The sequence below is a fragment of the Salmo trutta genome, chromosome 12 (assembly GCF_901001165.1).
Source record: "Salmo trutta chromosome 12, fSalTru1.1, whole genome shotgun sequence".
NCBI classification, from domain to species: Eukaryota; Metazoa; Chordata; class Actinopteri; order Salmoniformes; family Salmonidae; genus Salmo; species Salmo trutta.
This window is the reverse complement of record NC_042968.1, coordinates 61,572,700-61,589,187: the sequence shown is the minus strand read 5'-3', so window position 1 is coordinate 61,589,187 and position 16,488 is coordinate 61,572,700. Positions and strand designations below refer to the sequence as shown.

The 16,488-nt window shown below is 43.4% G+C and overlaps 1 protein-coding gene across 3 annotated transcripts in view; it reads right to left on the bottom strand.

Annotated features, from left to right (window-relative positions):
- The window catches only part of LOC115203931 (LHFPL tetraspan subfamily member 2a protein), a 68,609-nt gene extending 61,771 nt beyond the window's left edge, over positions 1-6,838 (bottom strand). For 2 of the 3 annotated variants that reach the window (XM_029769028.1, XM_029769025.1), the window contains exon 1: positions 6,559-6,838. The gene's annotated coding sequence lies outside the window, so the exon portion shown is untranslated. Of the gene's footprint in view, positions 1-2,691; positions 2,788-6,558 lie in introns of those variants that run through there. The other variant, XM_029769026.1, reaches the window with a different exon arrangement.
- Between the last annotated feature and the right edge of the window lie 9,650 nt (positions 6,839-16,488).

The window sequence follows — 16,488 nt, the reverse complement described above, 5'->3', positions numbered from 1 at the left end:
CCATGTGTAGTTAACTAGAGATTATGATTGATTGATTGTTTTTTATAAGATAAGTTTAATGCTAGCTAGCAACTTACCTTGACTTCTTACTGCATTCGCGTAACAGGCAGGCTCCTCGTGGAGTGCAATGTAAAGCAGGTGGTTAGAGCGTTGGGCTAGTTAACCGTAAGTTTGCAAGATTGAATCCCCGAGCTGACAAGGTAAAAATCTGTCGTTCTGCCAATGAACAAGGCAGTTAACCCACCGTTCCTAGGCCATCATTGTAAATAAGAATGTGTTCTTAACGGACTTGCCTAGTTAAATAAAGGTCTAAAAAAAGAAAAATCGGCCAAAAATACCGATTTATGATTGTTATGAAAACGTGAAATCGGCCCTAATTAATCGACCATTCCGATTAATCGGTCGACCTCTAGTAAATACAACCCATATTTATGTTTATTTATTTTCCCTTTTGTACGTTAACTATTTGCACATTGTTACAACACTGTATATATGCATAATATGACATTTGAAATGTCTTTATTCGTTTGAATCTTCTGTGAGCGTAATGTTAACTATTCATTTTTATTGTTCATTTCACTTTTGTATTGTCTATTTCACTCGCTTTGGCAATGTTAACATATGTTTCCCATGCCAATAAAGCCATTTGAATTGAACAGAGAGAGGGGGGGACCGAAGAAGAAAGACAGAGACTGCTATGGCAGTTGGTTTGCGACTGTGGCGCTACGTTGGCCCTAGCTGCTGGTGATAATGATTGCTGAAGGCTTGCCAATCCAAACTGAAGTGGAGTAGTCATGGTGACAGGGAAAGCCAGGTCCTAAACAGAAGAGGACAGTTCAGTCATAAACTAACAGTTAGCTAGAAAAGAGTTTGGTCAGCGCTTGGTTAGACTTGACTTCTACAGGAGGGGGGAGTTGATTTCTGTACCACAGTGAACAGTTCTATCTTTCAGATATTAACCAGCTCCAAACGAAAACACATAACATTCATATCACAAAGCCTGACGAACCACTACAATCATGTAGCCTGTCATCTTCAACACCAGTACCAAACCCAACTCAAAGCACATCGTTCACAAACAGACGCACACCATATGATAATCTCCTTATCACCAGGCGCAGAGGGCCAGGTGTTTCTGATTGGCTGTAATCTCTCTCTCATCATTAGCATACAGCTGCGAGGCCTAGGCCCGGGTCACTTGAGTTCCAGCCAATCAATATCTATAAACCCCGGACAGAACGTCTGCTGCCACGGCAACCTAAGGATGGCTGAAAGGATCCTTCTACAAGGAACTCGGAATCCATAAAGGAAAGAATGTCCATTGTCCTCAAGTGTCATATCGGCAAAAAGGGAACCGTTTTTAGTGGATCACCAGACTAGTATGTTACATGTTGGCTACACTGAGCATGTTACATGCAGAAATAAGAGATCTGCACATTACTTCCCACACAATAGTGGAAATACAAACAGCTAATCTGAATCTAATTTCTATGATAGACCAGCTGGGAACGGCTGATGTCCGTCTGTCCCTAGTTCCCTGAGACTGTCCCATTGACAGACACAATGGGACAAAACCCCAACTCGCCTCTGCTTGTTCAGCCAGACAGACTGGAACCTCCCCGGTCCTGCCCTCTAACCTCCTCCCTCACCCACCTCCCCACCTTCCCTCCTGTCACTCAGTCTCCGGATATCTTATTCTTAGGAAGAGAGAGAGAGAGAGAGAGAGAGAGAGAGAGAGAGAGAGAGAGAGAGAGAGAGAGAGAGAGAGAGAAAGAGAGCGAGCGAGAAGAGAGAGAGAGAGAGAGGAGAGAGAGAGAGCGAGAGAGACTTGAAATGTGTTTATCTTTTTCAACCCTTTGTGATGTAATGTTTACTGTTCATTTCCAACCGTTTTTTTGTTGATATTATTTTGTGTCTTCTCACTTTTGTTTATTGTGTATTTCACCTGCTTTGGCAATGTAAACCTATGTTTCTCATGCCAATAAATCCCCTTTGAATTGAATTGAACAAGAGAGACAGAGAGAGAGAGAGAGAGAGAGAGAGAGAGAGAGAGAGAGAGAGAGAGAGAGGGGGTAGTTCTTTGTTATTGTGTGGGCCCCTCCCTGCTGGTTTCCCAGTAAAGGGACCAGGCTGGGGGCCGGTAGGCGCCAAGAGGGGGTCGGGAGTGTCTGTTGTACCCCCAGCAGAGCCTCATCTCTGGGAGCCACATGAGCCCAAAGGACGGTGGGAGAGGAGGGAGAATGTGTCAGAGTATGAAAGAGTGTAAAGCAAAGTACACTCAGGGAAAGGGAGAGAAATAGAGGAGAGAAGACAGACTCACTCCGACGCTGCCTAATCTTAACCGTGTGCATGACTGAGAGAGAGAGCAGAGCAGAAAGAGAGCGAGAGACAGAGAGAGAGAGAGAGAGGAAGAGAGACTGAGCGGCTGAGACAGAGAAAGAATGCGGTATTCACTATTCTATACAGTTCTACACATTACTATGATCTGTGGAAGACGGCTCTGAGGAGGATGAAATCTAAAAAGAAACTATTTCTTTCGACCATCATGGAAAAACTCCATCACCTTAACTGCTTCCACTCCTTTGGCCCTTTACACAGCAATGACCCGGTATACAACCACTGTAAAGCATTTACACAGTGTGTGTACACACACACACACCCACTTTAGGCAAAAATAAAAAGACATCCTACCGCCCTAGTTTTCCACTGTGCTCTGCTGACTAAAACCGTGTGACACTTTTCCATCCAGAGCCTTCCGTAGGAGAGCATCTCTCAACCCTCCCAACTCTCTCTAAAAGCCCTCGGACAGACAGACGGCTGCTTTTAATTCAATCCCAAAGTCTCCTTTCGGGAGGCTGTGACGGAAAACCTCCTAACGTAATGTGACCCAGTTAGTCAGTCAGTAGGTCTGCCTGCCTGTGTTCCAACGCAGCCCTCCTCAAAGTCACTACGGTGGTTTTACTGGCAATTAACTGATCTTCGGGAAACAAAAGGATGTTTGAAAAAAATCTTCCTTTTGCGTGTTGGATTGCTTAGAGGGTTCCTGGGGGTTGTTGTTGAAAGGCTTCTTGCACACAAACATCAAAGAATATCGTAGAGGGGGTAAAAGAAAAAAACAAAGACTATGTCAAAACCAGATGCTGCAGTGAATCAGTGAAAGTGAAACTTCTCTTCTTTTACTCAATCCCCCTCCTGCATCTGTAACATGTTAGTTTGAAGCAGTATGATGCAAACAGTGGTTGAAGGGGCTGACCAATACTGAAAAAAAACAGAAACTCTAACCTACTGCTTGAGTAACAGCATCTCTTATAGAACACCAGCTCTAAACCACAAACCCTAGTATGGTAAAATAAGAATTAAAGTCGAGTACGGCGTATTACTGCAACCTTTTTCATTCCCCTTCAGGCAATCTGATGCAAACCAAACAGCCATGTTATAAGGCCTATCTCCTCTAGTAGTGAGTGGTGGGGTCCTGTTGTGCCAAACTGTACACCAGATGTGGATCCCTGCCTCCACACTACAGCCTGACCCCTGACCCCACAGATTCCATTTAATCAGCCAATTTCACAGGCCTGTCACACCGAGCCTGTGGTCCAGCCTCGGGTTTCACACACAAACTGATAGAGAAAGGATCTGATTTCAGCTAAGAACTGCCTCCAAATACTCTGTACTGGTACCCCCTGCATATAGCCTCGGTATTGTTATTTTACTGCTGCTCTTTAATTATTTGTTACTTTTCATTTTTTGTATTCTTCTTAAAACTGCATTGTTGGTTAAGGGCTTGTAAGTAAGCATTTCACTGCTGTATTCATCGCATGTGACAAATAAAATTGGATTTGATTTGAAATATTGATGTTAACTTAATCATTGGAGCATAATTGGAAAGGGCCCGACCACTGGGGGCATTAAAAACGTGTGCACCAAACCCTCCAATTGAAAGTCGCTTTAAGTGTCGCCATGCCAAAGGGAAACATATTGACGAAAGCTATAAACTGAGGTCAGGGGCCTGGACTGATGACACACACATGTAGACAATGTCATCAAAGAGCAGAAAAGTTGAAGTTTGGAGAGCAGACTATGTGGTCTGTATGAACTGGTTGCCAGTCGAAGTCCGTGGAGTTTTTTATATGACGTTAAAAGAATCGCCAACTGCACTCACAGCACCAGGCAGGCCGCAAAAAAAGCAGAGGCTGGTAAGATTCTTTCCACTCTTTGATAATTCACCATTCTGTTTAGGCAAAGGGAGAAGAAGAAAAAAACAACAACATTAAAGAACTTTCCTGAAGCAACTGCTGCACTCCTAGCCTGCCAAGGCAGTCAGTAGGAGGAAGCGGATATTTTCCCCTTTTCCTGAGGCCAGAGCTGAACCGAGCAGAACAGTGGAGCCTTCTCCAGCAGGCCTATAATGATTGAATCCTGTTTGATTCCAGGTTTTTTTATTGGTCCAAACATGGAGCTCTGAGGGACACCGCGTACTTCGGCCCTCCAGCATTAACCACAGCCAGTCTTCCACTCCACAGCCGGTCTTCCAATGGCTGCCATCTTTATTCTTAGACACAGGTGAGTCCCCATTCAATGATGTGGCAACTTCTGACCAAGACCACGCAATGACTGTGCTGCAGCATGCCACTGCCACGCATTTAGGGTTGGCTATAGCGTGACAATGAATGGTAGCATATTTAGCGATTTACTTTAAAGGTCCGGTCTTTCTAAATGTGTCTTGGGTATTTCATGCAAGTACTGTGACGGGAAACATAGAAAAGGACAAGAGAAAAGTAACAGGGAGAAACTTAACACTAGGACTAGAACTGCTACTCTCTGTTGTTATCTATGCATAGTCACTTTAATAACTCTAACTACATGTACATATTACCTCAACTAACCGATGCCCCCGCACATTGGCTCTGTACCGGCACCCCCTTTATATAGCCTCGCTATTGTTATTTTACTGCTGCTATTTAATGACTTGTTCCTTTTATTTCTTATTCTTATTTGTATTTTTTAAACTGCATTGTTGGTTAGGGGCTTGTAAGTAAGCATTTCACTGTAAGGTCTACACCTGTTGTATTCGGCGCATGTGACTAATGAAATTTGATTTGATTTGTCCTTAGGTGAATAGTTATTGATTCCCTACCGACTGTTGCTATAGACACTCCTTGAATGGCTTGAGCCTTGGGACAACAACAAGCATTCTCATTCAACACAGTGCCACATCCACTATTCACACAAATCAATATTTTAGTTTGGATTCTTTAGACAATTGTATTGGCAGCCAACTCCCCCTGCAGAGTTATGGGCTGGCTAACTAAGGAAAGGGGAGAGGTCAGGCTGGCCTATATAGCAGATCTCATATATGAGATGGTTTTCATGGGACACAATCTCTATATCACTGCTATTATGAGGTTGACAATACAGGGGTCCAAAGGCTTCACCTTAGCCAGTAATATAATATTTCTTACCCCCCCAGGGCTCTCCCACACATAGGCTTACAGAAGTGCACGCGCTCACGCACACAGGTGGGATATGTTTTCAGGTTGTTGCTTTGAAGGGGGGAAGGGGGAATAGGGTCAGAAACAACAACAACAAAAACTCTAGCAAGCTGCCTATTTCTGACCACTTCAGTCTCAAAAGCCCCTCTAGGAAAGATTTGTCCTCTCCTTTTTGGTCTTTTTTTTTTTAGTTTGACATGAATTAGTCCTTCAGTTTGACAGGTCAGCATTCTAGTTGGGATATTCCACCAAAATCACAGTTCAGGGAGTTCCCTCTGGACCATTTAAGATCAGCCAAACTGGCCAGCCACTAGGTCAGAGAGGAAAAAGCTACTTCTGCCTCAGTAACAACTCCTCCATTTGCATTTGTTTACATTATGAGTTGGATGTTTGCCAGGTATAAATAGGCTGTTTAAAAAAAAAATCAAATGTCGTTCATTCCCTTAGGAAAAAAAGATTAGAGCGCAGTATAACTGCAGTATGCTGCAAATACTGCCTTCAAAATAACACGTGTTTCTACTGCAGTAATTTTGCAGTGTAACTGCAGTTAAAGCGATCTAAAATGCAAAAGTCCACTGCAGTTACTGCACTTTCCTGCAGTTTCAAACTGCTATCTTTTTTTTGTAAGGGCAGAATTTTTGTTGTGCAGGCATATACCTTGTCTGTGTGTCCTATTATTGACGTGTAATTTGTTCAAAGTAAATTTGACAGTTCATTTGACGGAAACCGCTGCAATAGCTCTCAGGCAAACATACACAGGCCTAATAACATTGTAATAACACGAGAACAGGCACCGCGCTGATTGGATCCGTATACAGAAAAAGAATGAAAGAGTAGAATGTGAAACGTTGCCTGACAAACTATTCGTCAATCTGGTTTCCCCACAACGCCGAACCAGCAGCTCCCAGACAAATGAAAACAATTACATTTACTATGACATTTTCTCTAAACTAATCTAAGCATTGTTGAAAATACATTGTATATGAAATCAGTGTAAGTGAATAACGGGAATAGGCTATAGATGAAAAACGGATTGAATGGCAAAAGCTAAATAAATCATTCTCCCTACCTACGGGTAGGTTTTCCACGTTTTGCAAAACGTCCAGCGATGAATAAGGGCGCTTTTTTAAAAAAAATCCAACTGGCGGAAATAACTTTTTGAAAACCACTATCTTTGCGTTACAAGTTTCTTTGTGGATAATGCCGTGTGCTGCCTCTACCCACACGATTCCTTGGTCCAAGTGTATTTCTACCCCACGCTTTCTCTCTTCGACCACGAATGAGTGAGGCGCAAGCGGTTTTCTCCGGACCAGTCTGCTTACATCTGAGAGCGAGTGACGTTATTCTCGTGTTACCGTTTAATCTCTCTCTCTCTCGCTCTCGCTCTCGCTCTCTCTCTCTCTCTCTCGCTCTCTCTCATTACGTTTCATTAAAACTTTTCTCGATTTACTGGAGGATGTTTGAGGGGAGTTATGCCCTGTTCTGACTGCCCATATGGTTTAACCCTGCTCCATTCCTACATGATCTTATGCAGTGCACACCCATGTCGTAGTTGTGTGGTCAACACAAGCCAATGTCATTCAGGTTGAACACTTCACGTTCTTCAGAGGAGCCAGAGTATTTAGAGGTCATAGCCCTACTACATGCATTACTGCAGTGAAAAAGGCAACACTGAAATCCTAGTTGAACCTAATTGACTTATGTGAATGGTTGTACTGTGCCATCTCCCATTCACACATAGTCTCTAGTGCTCGCTGTCTGGTCTGGTCTGGTGTGTTAGTCAGAATGAATGGAGAGATGGAGCCCATTCATGGCAGATATCTCAGTTCAGGGTTGTGAATGCGCCCCATTGGAAAACAGGAATAGGAAGAAATAACAGCTTTTGTGTATGAGTTGACATTGTGTATAAGTTTACAGGGCAGAGGGCAGGGAGAATGAGCTGTTGTGACTGGAGAAAGGGACAACTGGTGCCAGGAACTCTGGACCTTTTAGTTGTGCTTCTTGAAATTTGAATGAAGCTGGGAAACAGTTACTGGTACAGGGACTTACTACTAAGCAGATTCAACCAAGGAGGTTTGAGGAAACCACAACTTACAACCATTATCACCTGAGTAAAATGGTTGACAGGTTTTTATAGTTAGCTACTTTGAGTAGTTTCCTTTTAAAAAAAAAAATCTTCTTTTGATGAAAAAAAAAACAACACCCTCAAAATAGCTTAAAATAAAACCACCATGTAAGTGGTACTTTTGATGTAACTTTTGATGAAGAAGTTAACACACACACACTCACATCAAGGGCATTCTTGACACAGTCCTTGTGACAGCAGAGAGATAAGGGCAGTGGGCTGTCTCCAGCTCGGTTTGTTTACAGTGGAGCAGAGCTCTGTGTCTTTGTTATGACTACACACACACACACACACACACACACACACACACACACACACACACACACACACCTGGAGGGCTTGGACGACCTAGCACTGAGTAAGTTCCTTTTCCTAAAAAAGCCTTACTGCTGGTAATTACTATTGTTTTACACAATGGTGTGCGTGTGTGTGTGTGTGTGTGTGTGTGTGTGTGTGTGTGTGTGTGTGTGTGCTGGGTTGGGTAAGTTACTCTCTAAATGTAATCCGTTACAGTTACTAGTTACCTGTCCAAAATTGAAATCAGTAATGGCATTTTTTTAGAATAGCCAAATTTAGAGACATAATCTGATTACTTTCAGTTACTTTTGGATTACTTTCCATTTAAGAGGCATTAGAAGCTAAGCTTGATGCCCTCAATCTCACACAAATTATCAATGAACCTACCAGGTACCAACCCAAAGCCGTAAACACGGGCACCCTCATAGATATCATCCTAACCAACTTGCCCTCTAAATACACCTCTGCTGTTTTCAAACAAGATCTCAGCGATCACTGCCTCATTGCCTGCATCCGTAATGGGTCAGCGGTCAAACGACCTCCACTCATCACTGTCAAATGCTCCCTGAAACACTTCAGCGAGCAGGCCTTTCTAATCAACCTGGCCCGGGTATCCTGGAAGGATATTGACCTCATTCCGTCAGTAGAGGATGCCTGGTTATTTTTAAAAAATGCCTTCCTCACCATCTTAAATAAGCATGCCCCATTCAAGAAATTTAGAACCAGGAACAGATATAGCCCTTGGTTCTCTCCAGACCTGACTGCCCTTAACCAACACAAAATCATCCTGTGGCGTTCTGCATTAGCATCGAACAGCCCCCGTGATATGCAACTTTTCAGGGAAGTTAGAAACCAATATACACAGGCAGTTAGAAAAGCCAAGGCTTGCTTTATCAAGCAAAAATTTGCTTCCTGCAACAGAAACTCAAAAAAGTTCTGGGACACTGTAAAGTCCTTGGAGAATAAGAGCACCTCCTCTCAGCTGCCCACTGCACTGAGGATAGGAAACTCTGTCACCACCGATAAATCCACTATAATTGAGAATTTCAATTTCAAAGCATTTTTCTACGGCTGGCCATGCTTTCCACCTGGCTACCCCTACCCCGGTCAACAGCACTGCACCCCCCACAGCAACTCGCCCAAGCCTTCCCCATTTCTCCTTCTCCCAAATCCAGTCAGCTGATGTTCTGAAAGAGATGCAAAATCTGGACCCCTACAAATCAGCCGGGCTAGACAATCTGGACCCTTTCTTTCTAAAATTATCTGCCGAAATTGTTGTTACCCCTATTACTAGCCTGTTCAACCTCTCTTTCGTGTCGTCTGAGATTCCCAAAGATTGGAAAGCAGCTGCAGTCATCCCCCTCTTCAAAGGGGGGGACACTCTTGACCCAAACTGCTACAGACCTATATCTATCCTACTCTGCCTCTCTAAAGTCTTCGAAAGCCAAGTAAACAAACAGATTACCGACTATTTCGAATCCCACCGCACCTTCTCCGCTATGCAATCTGGTTTCAGAGCTGGTCATGGGTGCACCTCAGCCACGCTCAAGGTCCTAAACGATATCTTAACCGCCATCGATAAGAAACAATACTGTGCAGCCGTATTCATTGACCTGGCCAAGGCTTTCGACTCTGTCAATCACCACATCCTCACCAGCAGACTCAACAGCCTTGGTTTCTCAAATGATTGCCACGCCTGGTTCACCAACTACTTCTCTGATAGAGTTCAGTTTGTGAAATCGGAGGGCCTGTTGTCCGGGCCTCTGGCAGTCTCTATGGGGGTACCACAGGGTTCAATTCTTGGGCCGACTCTTTTCTCTGTATACATCAATGATGTTGCTCTTGCTGATGGTGAGTCTCTGATCCACCTCTACGCAGACGACATCATTCTGTATACTTCTGGCCCTTCTTTGGACACTGTGTTAACTACCCTCCAGACGAGCTTCAATGCCATACAACTCTCCTTCCGTGGCCTCCAACTGCTCTTAAATACAAGTTAAACTAAATGCATGCTCTTCAACCGATCGCTGCCTGCACCTGCCCGCCCGCCTGTCCAGCATCACTACTCTGGACGGTTCTGACTTAGAATATGTGGACAACTACAAATACCTAGGTGTCTGGTTAGACTGTAAAGTCTCCTTCCAGACTCACATCAAACATCTCCAATCCAAAGTTAAATCTAGAATTGGCTTCCTATTTCACAACAAAGCATCTTTCACTCATGCTGCCAAACATACCCTCGTAAGGATCCTACCGATCCTCGACTTCGGCGATGTCATTTACAAAATAGCCTCCAATACCCTACTCAACAAATTGGATGCAGTCTATCACAGTGCCATCCGTTTTGTCACCAAAGTCCCATATACTACCCACCACTGCGACCTGTACGCTCTCGTTGGCTGGCCCTCGCTTCATACTCGTCGCCAAACCCACTGGCTCCAGGTCATCTACAAGACCCTGCTAGGTAAAGTTCCCCCTTATCTCAGCTCGCTGGTCACCATAACAGCACCCACCCGTAGCACGCGCTCCAGCAGGTATATCTCTCTGGTCACCCCCAAAGCCAATTCCTCCTTCGGCCGCCTCTCCTTCCAGTTCTCTGCTGCCAATGACTGGAACAAACTACAAAACTCCCTAAAACTGGAAACACTTATCTCCCTCACTAGCTTTAAGCACCAGCGGTCAGAGCAGCTCACAGATTACTGCACCTGTACATAGCCCATCTATAATTTATCCCAAACAACTACCTCTTCCCCTACTGTATTTATTTATTTTGTTCCTTTGCACCCCATTATTTCTATTTCTACTTTGCACTTTCTTCCACTGCAAATCTACCATTCCAGTGTTTTACTTGCTATATTGTATTTACCTCGCCACCATGGACTTTTTTGCCTTTACCTCCCTTATCTCACCTCATTTGCTCACTTTGTATATAGACTTATTTTTGTACTATATTATTGGCTGTATGTTTGTTTTACTCCATGTGTAACTCTGTGTTGTTGTATGTGTCAAACTGCTTTGCTTTATCTTGGTCAGGTCGCAATTGTAAATGACAACTTGTTCTCAACTTGCCTACCTGGTTAAATAAAGGTGAAATAAATAAATAAATAAAAGAAGAAGACAAAAATAATCCATCAAACGTGTTTGGTGTGTCATCATAGTGGTCTCTGACTTGTGCTCAGACTTGCTCATGTGGAACAAACTTAAACTTGTGCCTTTTTTCAATGTTTAACTGAATGTCATTGAGAAAACAGAAAAGTGTCAATGTATTTTTTTGCAAACATCCTTTCTGAATTGAAAAGTAATCCAAGAAGTAATCATCTTGTGTTTCAAAAGTATCTGTAATCCAATGACAATATTTTTTACTGGTAATGTAACTGATTCGTTTTTTGTAACTGATTACATGTAATACAATGTGAAATCAGACCATTACATGTAATCAGTTACTCCCCAACCCTGTGTGTGAGAACCAGATTACATGTAATCAGTTACTCCCCAACCCTGTGTGTGTGAGAACCAGATTACATGTTATCAGTTACTCCCCAACCCTGTGTGTGTGAGAACCAGATTACATGTTATCAGTTACTCCCCAACCCTGTGTGTGTGAGAACCAGATTACATGTTATCAGTTACTCCCCAACCCTGTGTGTGTGAGAACCAGATTACATGTTATCAGTTACTCCCCAACCCTGTGTGTGTGAGAACCAGATTACATGTTATCAGTTACTCCCCAACCCTGTGTGTGTGAGAACCAGATTACATGTTATCAGTTACTCCCCAACCCTGTGTGTGTGAGAACTAGATTACATGTTATCAGTTACTCCCCGACCCTGTGTGTGTGAGAACCAGATTACATGTTATCAGTTACTCCCCAACCCTGTGTGTGTGAGAACCAGATTACGTTATCAGTTACTCCCCAACCCTGTGTGTGTGAGAACCAGATTACATGTTATCAGTTACTCCCCAACCCTGTGTGTGTGAGAACCAGATTACGTTATCAGTTACTCCCCAACCCTGTGTGTGTGAGAACCAGATTACGTTATCAGTTACTCCCCAACCCTGTGTGTGTGAGAACCAGATTACGTTATCAGTTACTCCCCAACCCTGTGTGTGTGAGAACCCGATTACGTTATCAGTTACTCCCCAACCCTGTGTGTGAGTGCGTGCGTGTAAACCAGTTGATGGATCTGTAGGATAATGTTTTCTGAGCGTTGGGTGTGATGAGCGCTTGGATTTCCCCTGGCCTGCGAGCGAGTGAGGCTCAAGGTCCAACACATTCCTGCCTGCATTGGTCAGTAAAGGATTTCTAATCTGTTTTCACAGGCAGGCAGGCTGCACAGACACACACACAAATATTCTTTGGAATTCCTCTCCCAGTCTGACTTCGCTATATGAGAGCTGAGAACTTCCCCAGGCTGGTGGATTTCATCCTTGTGGACATTCCAGAATGGAATCAAGGTGCGGCGCACATTCTATTCCGCATGAAGTCATCGTGGAAACATCTGAGTCTGACACTGGCGAGGCCAACGAGGGCCACCGTCATATCTATCAGGGGCATCGGGGCTGAGGAGGGGGGTCTGATCTCTGGCTTAGCGTTACCACAGCTGATAAAACAAACTTGAGTGGTGGGCCTACATCAGAGAGAGAGAGAGAGAGTGTGTGTGCCAGGGTGAATCAGATGGGGTTGATTCAGCGAGGCCACATTGGAGAGACGTGTGTTTATCACACCCTAAGGCAGCCAGCAGCACAGTGTGAAACAAAGACACTGAGGGGAGGAGACAGACTATGACGACACTGCGGAGAAACACTTGTTCATAATGACGAGGAGAAGAGGGAGGGGCTTTGTGTTTTTGTTTAGGGGATAGCTAGTTCCTGTATAACAAGGGTGTCAAACTCAATCAGCTCAAGGGCCATATTGAAAAAACAAATTCACAGCCCAGATATAGCCTATTACGTTTTTTTTTTTAACAAAAAACAGTGCATACAACTGCCACCCAAACTGGCCATTGTTTTATTATGAAAAATATGTCCTTTTATAATGTCCACTGAACAAAAATATAAACCCAAAATGTAAAGTGTTGGTCCCATGTTTCTCGAGCTGAAATCAAAGATCCCAGACATTTTTCACAGAAAATCCCTGTTAGTGAGCATTTCTCCTTTGCCGAGATAATCAGCTTCTTGATATGCCAAGATAACATGGATTAACAGAATGATCATTACACAGGTGCACCTTGTGCTGGGGACAAAAGGCCACTCTAAAATGTGCAGTTGTAACAAAACACAATGTCAGAGACGTCTCAAGTTTTGAGGGAGTGTGCAGTTGGCATGCTGACTGTAGGAATGTCCACCAGAGCTGTTGCCAGAGAATTTAATGTAATTTCCATACAAATCATTGCAGGAGCCTGATAGAAATGTGTCACGGGCCAGATTCTGCCTTGTTTGACACGTGTCATATAAAGTCTGCCAAATGTATTCCTACCTGTAGTTTGAAGTTGACCTGAACAAAAAATGTATGTCACCAACTTCAATGAACTATTCTCTTCACATCAGAAAACAGAGCAAAAATTGAGTCAAATGTACAATTAATGCTGCAGAAGATTTAGATAGACTAAGGTTATTCGCTGCAGTGTGGTTATTAGTGAATTTCCAGGAATTGGAAAACGTACTAACTGTATGTAAAATACAATGTGAAATCAGACCAAACTACAGAGGAACTCTTTGTAACAATATTCACATGTGAGTCTGGGACGAGCAAAGAGTCTACTTTCAAATGTCATGTCACACCTCAACTCTTCAGTCCAAAGCTATTAGCTTTAGTATGGTGGTTTGTAATGAGAGGAACCATGAAGATGACCTGTGACCTTTGTGAGAGCAGCAGACAGAATCCCGTGCCGGTCTTGGAAAATCCCAAGCATGCAGAACGCGACAACGCTCTTGTCTTGCTACATTCTTCATCTTTGTTATTTTTTGTTGTACTTTTTACTTCCTTTTCTCCCTAATTTCATGATCTCCAATTGGTAGTTACAGTCTTGTCCCATCGCTGCAACTCCTGTACGGACAAGGACACTCTGTCCGGCTGTGACACAGCCCGGGATCAAACCCAGGTCTGTAGTGACGCCTCTAGCACTGTGATGCAGTGCCTTACTTGCTGACTAGACTGGGTGTGTGCAAGTTGATTTTGTCCATCCACACCAGATGCGATCAAGACACGCAGGTTGAAACATCAAAACAAACTCTGAACCAACTGTATTAATTTGGGGACAGGACGAAAAGCATTAAACATTTATGGCAATTCAGCTAGCTAGCTTGCTGTTGCTAGCTAATTTTTCCAGGGATAAACATTGGGTTGTTATTAATCCACAGATAAAAGGGTTAAACCGAGTTCATTTTCAGACTTCTTATTTGGACTTCATATGACAGTGGGCAACCAACTTTAAGGTGCATTACCACCACCAACTGGACTGGAGTGTGGACCTCAGTTCATCTTTTAATCCCCCACGTGTGTATATGCTCCTAAAAACCAATGAGGAGATGGGAGAGGTGGGACTTGCAGCGCATCAAGTGTCACAAATTGAACCAAGTTCTATTTTAGCGCCTGGCTAAGTAGACACGCGCGAGCGAGCAGTTTGTATGCAATGATTGAATAACATATACAGTTGAAATGGGAAGCTTACATACACCTTAGCCAAATACATTTAAACTCAGTTTTTCACAATTCCTGACATTTAACTCTAGTAAAAATTCCCTGTCTTAGGTCAGTTAGGATCACCACTTTATTTTCAGAATGTGAAATATCAGAATAATATTAGAGAGAATGATTTATTTCAGCTTTTATTTCTTTCATCACATTCCCAGTGAGTCAGAAGTTTACATACACTCAATTAGCATTTGGTAGCATTGCCTTTAAATTGTTTAACTTGGGTCAAAAGTTTTCGGTAGCCTTCCATGAGCTTCCCACAATAAGTTAGGTGAATTTTGGCCATTCCTCCTGACAGAGCTGGTGTAACTGAGTCAGGTTTGTAGGCCTGCTTGCTCGCACACGCTTTTTCAGTTCTGCCCATACATTTTCTATAGGATTGAGGTCAGGGCTTTGTGATGGCCACTCCAATAACTTGACTTTGTTGTCCTTAAGCCATTTTGCCACAACTTTGGAAGTATGACTGGGGTCATTGTCCATTTGCGACCAAGCTTAACTTCCTGGCTGATGTATTGAGATGTTGCTTCAATATATCCAAATAAGTTTCCATCCTCGTGATGCCATCTATTTTGTGAAGTGCACCAGTCCCTCCTGCAGCAAAGCACCCCCACAACATGATGCTCCCACCCCCGTGCGGAGGTCTTGGCTGATTTCTTTTGATTTTCACATAATGTCAATCAAAGAGGGACTGAGTTTGAAGGTAGGCCTTAAAATACATCCACAGGTACACCTCCAATTGACTCAAATTATGTCAATTAGGCTATCAGAAGCTTCTAAAGCCATGACATCGTTTTCTGGAATTTTCCAAGCTGTTTAAAGGCAAAGTCAACTTAGTGTATGTAATCTTCTGACCCACTGGAATTGTGATACAGTGAATTATAAGTGAAATAATCTGTCTGTAAACAATTGTTGGAAAAATTACTTGTCATACACAAAGTAGATGTCCTAACCGACTTGCCAAAACTATAGTTTGTTAACAAGACATTTGTGGAGTGGTTGAAAAACAAGTTTTAAATGACTCCAACCTAAGTGTATGTAAAGGTCCCGACTTCAACTGCATGTACATTTATTTTTGTAATGCGAGCAGTGTGGTCAGCATGTTAGACCGCTGCACCACAGGAGGCCTTCACCTTTATTCTGCCAGTTGTTCGTAATGATGAATGTCGGCTATGAAAAGCAGACACACACTCTGGCGCTATACCCCATTCTCACACACAATGGCAGGTAGAGTACAGTTAAAAAGGCTCTTAATGAATGAAGGGAGAAAGGGATGAAAGAAGTGATGAGTAAACAGCACAGTTAGGAGTGAGAGAGATGTGTGTGAGAGAAAAGGGGTTATGGTTAGTGCTGTAGTTAGTGATATCACAGGCCTGCTACTGCTGTGTCAAATTGGAGTAATGGGAATGTTGAGGAGATAAGTGGGAGGACTACACTCTAAACTAAATCAATGTTTAGCCACAAAAGTGCTGTGCGTCTCCCTTCTGACATACAGAATATTTGAGGACGTCTTTCTTCCGTTTACTCTTTGACAAAGGATGTATTGATGCGGTAAAAATCCAGGCCATGCAACTGTCATCTTTTGTTATTTCTAAACGTCACCAACGGTACAGTTTGTCCCTCTCCTGCGGTCAATCAGCTCACATAACAGGCCAAGTGTCAACGGTCACGTTGGTGACCAGGCCGTCGGCCCTCCGCAGGCGGCGTTTCCTGTGACTACCCAGCATGCTGCTGGCCTGAGGGAGGTCAAAGGGCGGGGTCATAAAGTGTCTGTAGAGGAAATGTGTTTCTTAGAGATGGAAATGGTCACTGGGGGAAATGTGTGTACATCGGTTTGTCATTCTGCACTAACAAGTGTACCACATATTAACATGATATTACGCTGA